The following is an 11,402-nucleotide window of genomic DNA, read 5'->3' as shown; positions in this document are numbered from 1 at the left end:
CGTTCTTACGAGCGTGGCGGTGATTCGCACTTTCGAGTATAGGCATCTCTCGCGCGGTGTTGAATATGCACGAGTCACCAACAATAACCGCGCAGACGGAAACGTGGCTTGTTGTGAGGATTAAGCAGTGCGACCTATATTTCGAATGACCTGCGCACTGAATTGTTTCCGTGCAGTTGTGTGCTATCGATTATTACACTAGACCGGTCAGTGTGAAATAGTTTGATCGTAAATTATGATATATGATGTCGTAGTTTAGTCGTGTCAAATGACCGATCGTGTTCTCTCTTTCCTCGCTATTGATTGCTACCTGAATAATATTTTCGGCTTATTCACTGTTTCGCGCCTACAAAATAGTCTGTTGTTCACAGTCACAACTTCATCGCGATAGCACAATTTTCACACCTCGATCAGTAGAACAACACCGCACTAACCCAGTCGCGAAACTCGTGTTGGTGATTCGCCCTTTCGAGTATAGGCATCTCTCACGCGGTGTTGAATATGTACGAGTCGCCAACAATAACCGCACAAACGGAAACGTGGCTTGTTGTGAGGATTTACGCAGTGCGTGCGACAGACGGCGATTCGAATATCAACAATAGCCGCGTTCGCAAACTAACACTTCAAAAAGATGTGAAATATTTGTAAAATCCTACGATCGCTCACAAGATACCACTTCCGGCAAATCGATCTATCACTCAATACACAACCGAAGTTGAATTGTAATTGAATGCGTAAATTTATCACCTCGACATCAAAATTCGAAAACAACAACTTGACGCTTTATGTTCTCACTCTAATTTCATGATAAGTGTAATAAGTGCCGAATAACAGATACATCACCGGCGAGACTTGAATACCAACAAATTGTCACTTATTTCTATTCTAGCCGTAATCCTTTGTGAAGTTAACGCTTATTCAAAAAGGTGTGAAATAGTTTGCAAAACCCCGCGATCACTGACAAGATAATGTCTCGGACATACCCATCTTTCGCGACTTGGTGTCATAGCCATACCGATCGCTCACGCGGTGAAATTTTAGTAATCAGTTTGTCACAGAACTAGATTTCACTGGTAAGATTTAATAAATACCGACTATCAGAACCATCAGTGTGGGTAACTTGAATAGCAACAAATTGTCACTTATTTCCGACGAGAAATTCACTAAACCGCAGTACATTGTGTGATTTTGAAAAACAGATGTTTGCGCTTGCGTTTTGATATGTGCGACCCACTAACTACATCCGTTTTGCGAACACGGCTTGTTGTGAGGATTACGCGCGCGCCCTATATTTCGAATGACCTGCGCGCTGAAGTGCGAAATAGTTTGCTAAATCTAGTAATCAGTCGCAAGGTGTTACTTTAGTAATTAGTTTACCATAGAACCGGCGTAGCCGGTGATTCGAATACCGACAAATTTTCACTTATTTCTGACCCAACCCTAATCCTCTGTGAAGTTGACGCTTATTCAAAAAGGTGTGAAATAATTGTAAAATCCTAATCCGAAACCGATTATTTTGACTTTGGCGTAGTGTGCATTGAAATAGGATTGACAAACATGACTAGCAACTTCCCCACAGTCCCGTTTCGATATTATACACACATTGATTTGAAACAAGTAATGTAACATTACAACTCTATTCCCGATCTAGCTTTCCGTTTGTCAAAGAGACATTTTAACATCTTACCATACTCAAAAGAATTATTCACAACATTAACAAGTGTTTAAAATCTAGTTTTCACTTACTTGGCTATATCAATACAACTCGCAAACTTGAATTAATTCATCTGGTTGTATTCATAGGACCGATAATTTTTATCCAACTGTAAAGGTCGTTATACTATTCTGTAAGACAGAGTATTTACTAATCGGTGCATATACGATTTGACTTGGTCATATTATATTTTGAGTATACGAGATTTGAGTGTCAGAACAATAACTGAGAATTAAATTATCACAATTGAATCCATATACGACAGCGTGAATTAAATTATCACAATTGAATCCATATACGACAGCGTAAAAGATATTGGGATGTCAGCATCTCTTTACGGTTATAGTTACAACCACATTACCTAATTTACCCGACCAACTCGTCATGATCATTCCCGAAATCAACACAAACATGACTACTGACTTGAGTCAACCACAAAACAGCATCAAGTTTTAAATCCACTTGTAGCTTACGGCTTATTTGAATGCGGGTTATGTTTTGTTGTAATTGAGTGTACGGAAATAGTATTACGTCTCGACATCTCACCATCTTACCATACACAAAGAGTCAACCACGAAAACATTGTCAAGTAAATCCGTTTGTAACTTACCCAACCAACTCAAACGGTATCAGTATGAAAAACAGCCAAACATACACGAATCCATACAATCACTAAAACCTAAAATCCATAACAAGCTTGGTTGTATTCATATCCCTACACATCTTTTTTTATTCAGCTTGAAAAGTCGTTACTATTCTGTAAGATAGAGGAATTACTACGCGGTATATTCTGCAAGACAAACTAATTACTACTCGGTATATTTTGTAAGACAAAAGTAATTACTTCTCAGTGTCGGCGACTTGAGATTAACATAATATGTTTGAGTATACGAGATTTGAAAGTCCGACCAACGTGGTTGAGAATTCATTTCTTACAATCGAACAATGGTGTTATATTCAAAGTTATCATGCTGTGAACATAAGATTGACACATTGATTTGACATATGAGATTTGTAATAGTTGATCATTACTTTATTATTAAATTATTTGCGTTAATTAGACCCGGCGTTATGGTAAATGTTATGACAGCAACAAACTTTTCAGTACCAATGTTATTAACACATTAAGCTGTAAAACTATGTATGTCTGAAATGTTCTTGATAGGAAAATTACTCCACCTTGGTAAAAATCACTCTGCGTATTGCGGATATCAGAAAATATTTCCAGTACCCAAGACTAAAGATGAAACGACAATTTCGTTTGCTGATTAACAACCGGTACAATACTTTATCATCATAATCCGCGGTGAGAATTGAAACACTTTCGCGCATTATCCGGAGTCAAGATATCACACTAGGTGAATTGACATACCGCCGCTTGAATAATACCTAATCCGTTCGCACCATTTCACATACTTTGATCATTACAAAAGTAAATTGTGATATGTTTGTTAGATGCATTCAATTCAACTAGAAGTGTCTGGTACACAACAATCGTAATATCGAAAAAGTACTTGCCACACTGTTATTTGCTAAACGTGTTTTGCATTGTTGTTCATTTGTAGTATTGATTGTTTTTGAACCCCCAAATCATAATTCCCGACATGAAACCAAGCCGCTGAAAGTCGTTACCATCACGAAGATACAATGTGCACGATGTTTGTCAAATGTGTCCTACCTGGCCAACAGAAAACAATTTTCCCTCACTCGAAATGAAACCAATGTGATGGTCTCCATTCGATATTTTGTTTGTGTCAAATATACTTTACAATGAACACATTTGCGTGGTTGAGCTTTGCCATCATCAAGCTGTCATTTGTATCGTTTAATTAACCGACATTTAGCGATTGGTGAACATACCGAACGATACACAGTCACTTCGAAATACTCCGTTGATCGTAATTTCCATCATCATAATAATCGAAGTACAATTGCTTCGAATCGCTAGAGTGGTTGAGCTTTACATCATCAGACTGCCATCTGTACATCAAGAATACATCCACCTTGTAACTGGGTCGTTTACCTAACCGAGTTGTATGCACAGTTTGATATTTAGCGATTGCAGAACATACCATTTCGAAATACTGCGTTGATCTCAATTCCTTTGTCGTGATAATCGAAGTATATTTGTTTCGATTTCATAAAAACCAACTTTTCTATGACATGATAAATTTTTGAAAAGTTATACTTAGAAGGTTGGTGCATATCACGAAAAATAATATACCACCCACATTGATATTGCTACTCCATTGATCGGTATTTTCACGCGAGTCGATTTTCAAATGAGTAAAATTTATTACATGAGTTTCTCCGCTTAATGTAAATGAAAACTCAGTCGTCTTTTAACATCACAAAGACATTGATAAAAAGTAAGCAATCAAACACAACACTTTGTACGACACTAGTTATTGTTCCACACATCTCATTTCATACTAAGTGTATACGAAAGATATTCATGATGCACGAAAATATTCGCTCATGCTACAAACCTGTAGAATGATTGGTGGTGCAAGGCCAGCACAATTGTGGTATCCATCCGAGTTTAGTTAACACAAATTTATTACAACAGAGCCACGTAAACTTTCGTGAAAGAAAAGCATATACTCACTTTCAGAGGGTTATGTCAATGCCATAGCAGTAAATCAAAAATATTCCTAACCCTTTGCACACCGGTGACAAATCATACAACAAACATTTTTTGTGAGTCGAATTGTTGTTCAGTGTCAAGTCTACCTGTTGAAAAGTGCATTAAAACAACACAGTCACAATTCAATTAAAACCACGAATCTATTTTCATTTCGTCACATACAGAAAAATAAATTTTCTTTCCCCAACACATACTTGTAACCAATCGCTTTCATTAAACACACAACTCCATAAAAGTATTTACTTTCTACAACATAGACATTCCGATGTAGTCAAGAAATATTAAAACGGACACGACACGACTGAATGTAAGGGGATAGAAGTCTATGGCATCGATTTACATGTGGTCTTCGCTACGGTTTCAAAAAAAAACGAATCATCTATTTTGCATTGGTCGAGACCGAGCGAGCCAGTTACATGTATTCGCGGTAATGATTTTTCTTGTCATATGCGAATGATAGGTTTACTACTCCGACAAATCAAATCAACAAACAACAACAATCTTCTGACGATCATAATAGCAATTTCATTTGCCACCCCTTCGTAATTGTACACGCACGAAAAGTATATTGTACAACTCGGCAACTACGTTTAACAAGACCAATCACACTACCAGCGTTGAACGCAAGATACCTACCCAAGTCAAAAATATCATACGGGTTTGGACAACTGACGTTTACCTGTGTAAAATTATCATTTTCACTTGGCGATCTATCCTTTCCTAGAGTAACAAACCCTTGTCGTTTACAAATCTATTTTTTTTTTCCTACAACAAAAAACTATTTTCACTTGGAAAAATACTTTTACCTAGAGTAACTAATCATTTTCTTTTAAAAATATATTTTCTCCCTGGGTAACAAACCCTTTTCGTTTGGAAAACTATCATTTACCCGAGTACCTATACCGTTTTCACTTGGCAGTCCGTCGTTTACCTGGCTAAACATATCATTTTCACTTGGAAATCTATTTTTTCCCAGAGTAAGAAACCTTTTTCACTTTGAAATCTATTTTTTCCCTGGGTAACAAACCTTTTTCACTTGGAAATATATTTTTCCCCAGGTAACAAACCTTTTTCGCTTGGAAATATATTTTTCCCTGGGTTACAAACCTTTTTCACTTGGTGGTCCGTCATTTACCTGGATAAAAATATCATTTTCCTTTGGGGGATCTGGCGTTTACCCAGTGTAACAATACATTTTCTCTTGGTCATCTAGCTTTTCCTAGAGTAACAAAACCATTTTCATTTTGAAATCTGACAAACACACCTGACAATTTGATATTTTTGTATATTGTTACAACGGATAGCGACAAAATATACACCAACAACAACTCCAATACATTTGTGTAATCGCATATTCACTTGTGCTGATGCAATCCATCAATATCATCGGTTACCCGCATGCAATATCCTCTTGTACACCGAAATGCATGTTTTGGAAAATTGGACAATAGGCTTCGATAGTTCTGTGATGTCCGGGTTCGTGCTTTGGATTTTCCAGAGTCAAAATGTCTGAATAAAACACCTCCTCGACGATGGTTGGTATGTGGATAACGGGGTTCGGAAGACGGTTGGATTTATGTCACCCATCGCGATAACAATTCCAGGTCGAGTTTTCCCCCCGCATGTTAACTATATTGTGTCTTTATTGGTCAATGTATGTCTCGACATTCAGATTGAAATCGGAAACCCTGATAAAGTATGTAACCGGATCCGGATATCAACTCTGAATCGATAAACCAATGAACAATATTCAAAGTAAACATGTTACATTCCACGAAAAAATACCATCCAGACATACGTCGCGCTTGTTTGCCCACAACAGTATACGCGTAAATGGAGGTGTGTGACATTGCATGCAATGTGTTGGTATACAAACATCGGGGAGTAAGCCTTCGATCCACAGACATTATCATAGCCGGTAATTTTGATGCAGATCGAATGTCACCCGATAACAATACCAATAAGCCACATTGCAATGACTCTGAGTCCGCGCTATTACATCGATATTTCGACACCGTTCACTGATTTATTCGATGGTGTTATCGTGTTGTAACATTACAAGATAGTCATGATCCTATCTGTAGACGGACCACCCAGATCAATTGGATACATCGGTCAATATCCATCGTGTTGTCGACACCGAAGTTTTCTGCTGAGACTACAGCGTTTGATCTAGGTGAACTATCGAAGTACGGTGCTCGAAATGATTGCAATCAGTCTTTCAGTCACGATCAATGGATGTCGCTACTCCCACATAACGACTCCGGATAAATATCGTGCAAATGTCGGACTGATATTGTGATCCAATAAGGTATGTTTCTGTGGAATGAAGACTGCAATCGTACACCACAATAGAACACTACCTCGTGATTTCACACGCAATCATAAAACACACTTTCGTAAGGGTCTAGCTCGTCCGGTGACATTTCGAAACGGTCGTCACCACAAGAGATCGGGGTTGGTCTCGTCATATCGGAGCATTTTGAAACGACATCGTCACAAGTCTATTGACATCGATTCAGTTGGTCATGTCAATCCGTTTCACAATCCACCGTTTTTCCACTCCCCGCACCATAGTGTTACGACACAGACAAGAAGCGTCGGTGGAAATAATAAAACACGGAAAGCACACTTTGGTGTTATTTGACATGGATTTTACACCCGACGAACCTCACATTCGAGCGATGCATTGGAATGACGCTTGTATTATTGATGTAGAAGGAACAGAAATGTATCGATTTATTGGTTTCGTACGTATCCAACAAAAATCTGGGTATATGATTGTGCATGGTTCGCATATTTGACTGTGAACGCTCTATTGGTATATGCTGTATAGTTCACTTTCACCGTCGTGCGAATAACCCATGTTACGGTTCGGTGTTTGTGTGTCTGTATGTCCTGCTTCAGATTGACTCAGAGTCATTGCAATGTGGCTTATTGGTATTGTTATCGGGTGACATTCGATCTGCATCAAAATTACCGGCTATGATAATGTCTGTGGATCGAAGGCTTACTCCCCGATGTTTGTATACCAACACATTGCATGCAATGTCACACACCTCCATTTACGCGTATACTGTTGTGGGCAAACAAGCGCGACGTATGTCTGGATGGTATTTTTTCGTGGAATGTAACATGTTTACTTTGAATATTGTTCATTGGTTTATCGATTCAGAGTTGATATCCGGATCCGGTTACATACTTTATCAGGGTTTCCGATTTCAATCTGAATGTCGAGACATACATTGACCAATAAAGACACAATATAGTTAACATGCGGGGGGAAAACTCGACCTGGAATTGTTATCGCGATGGGTGACATAAATCCAACCGTCTTCCGAACCCCGTTATCCACATACCAACCATCGTCGAGGAGGTGTTTTATTCAGACATTTTGACTCTGGAAAATCCAAAGCACGAACCCGGACATCACAGAACTATCGAAGCCTATTGTCCAATTTTCCAAAACATGCATTTCGGTGTACAAGAGGATATTGCATGCGGGTAACCGATGATATTGATGGATTGCATCAGCACAAGTGAATATGCGATTACACAAATGTATTGGAGTTGTTGTTGGTGTATATTTTGTCGCTATCCGTTGTAACAATATACAAAAATATCAAATTGTCAGGTGTGTTTGTCAGATTTCAAAATGAAAATGGTTTTGTTACTCTAGGAAAAGCTAGATGACCAAGAGAAAATGTATTGTTACACTGGGTAAACGCCAGATCCCCCAAAGGAAAATGATATTTTTATCCAGGTAAATGACGGACCACCAAGTGAAAAAGGTTTGTAACCCAGGGAAAAATATATTTCCAAGCGAAAAAGGTTTGTTACCTGGGGAAAAATATATTTCCAAGTGAAAAAGGTTTGTTACCCAGGGAAAAAATAGATTTCAAAGTGAAAAAGGTTTCTTACTCTGGGAAAAATAGATTTCCAAGTGAAAATGATATGTTTAGCCAGGTAAACGACGGACTGCCAAGTGAAAACGGTATAGGTACTCGGGTAAATGATAGTTTTCCAAACGAAAAGGGTTTGTTACCCAGGGAGAAAATATATTTTTAAAAGAAAATGATTAGTTACTCTAGGTAAAAGTATTTTTCCAAGTGAAAATAGTTTTTTGTTGTAGGAAAAAAAAATAGATTTGTAAACGACAAGGGTTTGTTACTCTAGGAAAGGATAGATCGCCAAGTGAAAATGATAATTTTACACAGGTAAACGTCAGTTGTCCAAACCCGTATGATATTTTTGACTTGGGTAGGTATCTTGCGTTCAACGCTGGTAGTGTGATTGGTCTTGTTAAACGTAGTTGCCGAGTTGTACAATATACTTTTCGTGCGTGTACAATTACGAAGGGGTGGCAAATGAAATTGCTATTATGATCGTCAGAAGATTGTTGTTGTTTGTTGATTTGATTTGTCGGAGTAGTAAACCTATCATTCGCATATGACAAGAAAAATCATTACCGCGAATACATGTAACTGGCTCGCTCGGTCTCGACCAATGCAAAATAGATGATTCGTTTTTTTTTGAAACCGTAGCGAAGACCACATGTAAATCGATGCCATAGACTTCTATCCCCTTACATTCAGTCGTGTCGTGTCCGTTTTAATATTTCTTGACTACATCGGAATGTCTATGTTGTAGAAAGTAAATACTTTTATGGAGTTGTGTGTTTAATGAAAGCGATTGGTTACAAGTATGTGTTGGGGAAAGAAAATTTATTTTTCTGTATGTGACGAAATGAAAATAGATTCGTGGTTTTAATTGAATTGTGACTGTGTTGTTTTAATGCACTTTTCAACAGGTAGACTTGACACTGAACAACAATTCGACTCACAAAAAATGTTTGTTGTATGATTTGTCACCGGTGTGCAAAGGGTTAGGAATATTTTTGATTTACTGCTATGGCATTGACATAACCCTCTGAAAGTGAGTATATGCTTTTCTTTCACGAAAGTTTACGTGGCTCTGTTGTAATAAATTTGTGTTAACTAAACTCGGATGGATACCACAATTGTGCTGGCCTTGCACCACCAATCATTCTACAGGTTTGTAGCATGAGCGAATATTTTCGTGCATCATGAATATCTTTCGTATACACTTAGTATGAAATGAGATGTGTGGAACAATAACTAGTGTCGTACAAAGTGTTGTGTTTGATTGCTTACTTTTTATCAATGTCTTTGTGATGTTAAAAGACGACTGAGTTTTCATTTACATTAAGCGGAGAAACTCATGTAATAAATTTTACTCATTTGAAAATCGACTCGCGTGAAAATACCGATCAATGGAGTAGCAATATCAATGTGGGTGGTATATTATTTTTCGTGATATGCACCAACCTTCTAAGTATAACTTTTCAAAAATTTATCATGTCATAGAAAAGTTGGTTTTTATGAAATCGAAACAAATATACTTCGATTATCACGACAAAGGAATTGAGATCAACGCAGTATTTCGAAATGGTATGTTCTGCAATCGCTAAATATCAAACTGTGCATACAACTCGGTTAGGTAAACGACCCAGTTACAAGGTGGATGTATTCTTGATGTACAGATGGCAGTCTGATGATGTAAAGCTCAACCACTCTAGCGATTCGAAGCAATTGTACTTCGATTATTATGATGATGGAAATTACGATCAACGGAGTATTTCGAAGTGACTGTGTATCGTTCGGTATGTTCACCAATCGCTAAATGTCGGTTAATTAAACGATACAAATGACAGCTTGATGATGGCAAAGCTCAACCACGCAAATGTGTTCATTGCAAAGTATATTTGACACAAACAAAATATCGAATGGAGACCATCACATTGGTTTCATTTCGAGTGAGGGAAAATTGTTTTCTGTTGGCCAGGTAGGACACATTTGACAAACATCGTGCACATTGTATCTTCGTGATGGTAACGACTTTCAGCGGCTTGGTTTCATGTCGGGAATTATGATTTGGGGGTTCAAAAACAATCAATACTACAAATGAACAACAATGCAAAACACGTTTAGCAAATAACAGTGTGGCAAGTACTTTTTCGATATTACGATTGTTGTGTACCAGACACTTCTAGTTGAATTGAATGCATCTAACAAACATATCACAATTTACTTTTGTAATGATCAAAGTATGTGAAATGGTGCGAACGGATTAGGTATTATTCAAGCGGCGGTATGTCAATTCACCTAGTGTGATATCTTGACTCCGGATAATGCGCGAAAGTGTTTCAATTCTCACCGCGGATTATGATGATAAAGTATTGTACCGGTTGTTAATCAGCAAACGAAATTGTCGTTTCATCTTTAGTCTTGGGTACTGGAAATATTTTCTGATATCCGCAATACGCAGAGTGATTTTTACCAAGGTGGAGTAATTTTCCTATCAAGAACATTTCAGACATACATAGTTTTACAGCTTAATGTGTTAATAACATTGGTACTGAAAAGTTTGTTGCTGTCATAACATTTACCATAACGCCGGGTCTAATTAACGCAAATAATTTAATAATAAAGTAATGATCAACTATTACAAATCTCATATGTCAAATCAATGTGTCAATCTTATGTTCACAGCATGATAACTTTGAATATAACACCATTGTTCGATTGTAAGAAATGAATTCTCAACCACGTTGGTCGGACTTTCAAATCTCGTATACTCAAACATATTATGTTAATCTCAAGTCGCCGACACTGAGAAGTAATTACTTTTGTCTTACAAAATATACCGAGTAGTAATTAGTTTGTCTTGCAGAATATACCGCGTAGTAATTCCTCTATCTTACAGAATAGTAACGACTTTTCAAGCTGAATAAAAAAAGATGTGTAGGGATATGAATACAACCAAGCTTGTTATGGATTTTAGGTTTTAGTGATTGTATGGATTCGTGTATGTTTGGCTGTTTTTCATACTGATACCGTTTGAGTTGGTTGGGTAAGTTACAAACGGATTTACTTGACAATGTTTTCGTGGTTGACTCTTTGTGTATGGTAAGATGGTGAGATGTCGAGACGTAATACTATTTCCGTACACTCAATTACA

The sequence above is a fragment of the Botryllus schlosseri genome, chromosome 7 (assembly GCF_051294905.1).
Source record: "Botryllus schlosseri isolate E-star chromosome 7, Bs_hap1, whole genome shotgun sequence".
NCBI classification, from domain to species: domain Eukaryota; kingdom Metazoa; phylum Chordata; class Ascidiacea; order Stolidobranchia; family Styelidae; genus Botryllus; species Botryllus schlosseri.
Note: the sequence above shows the minus strand (reverse complement) of the source record.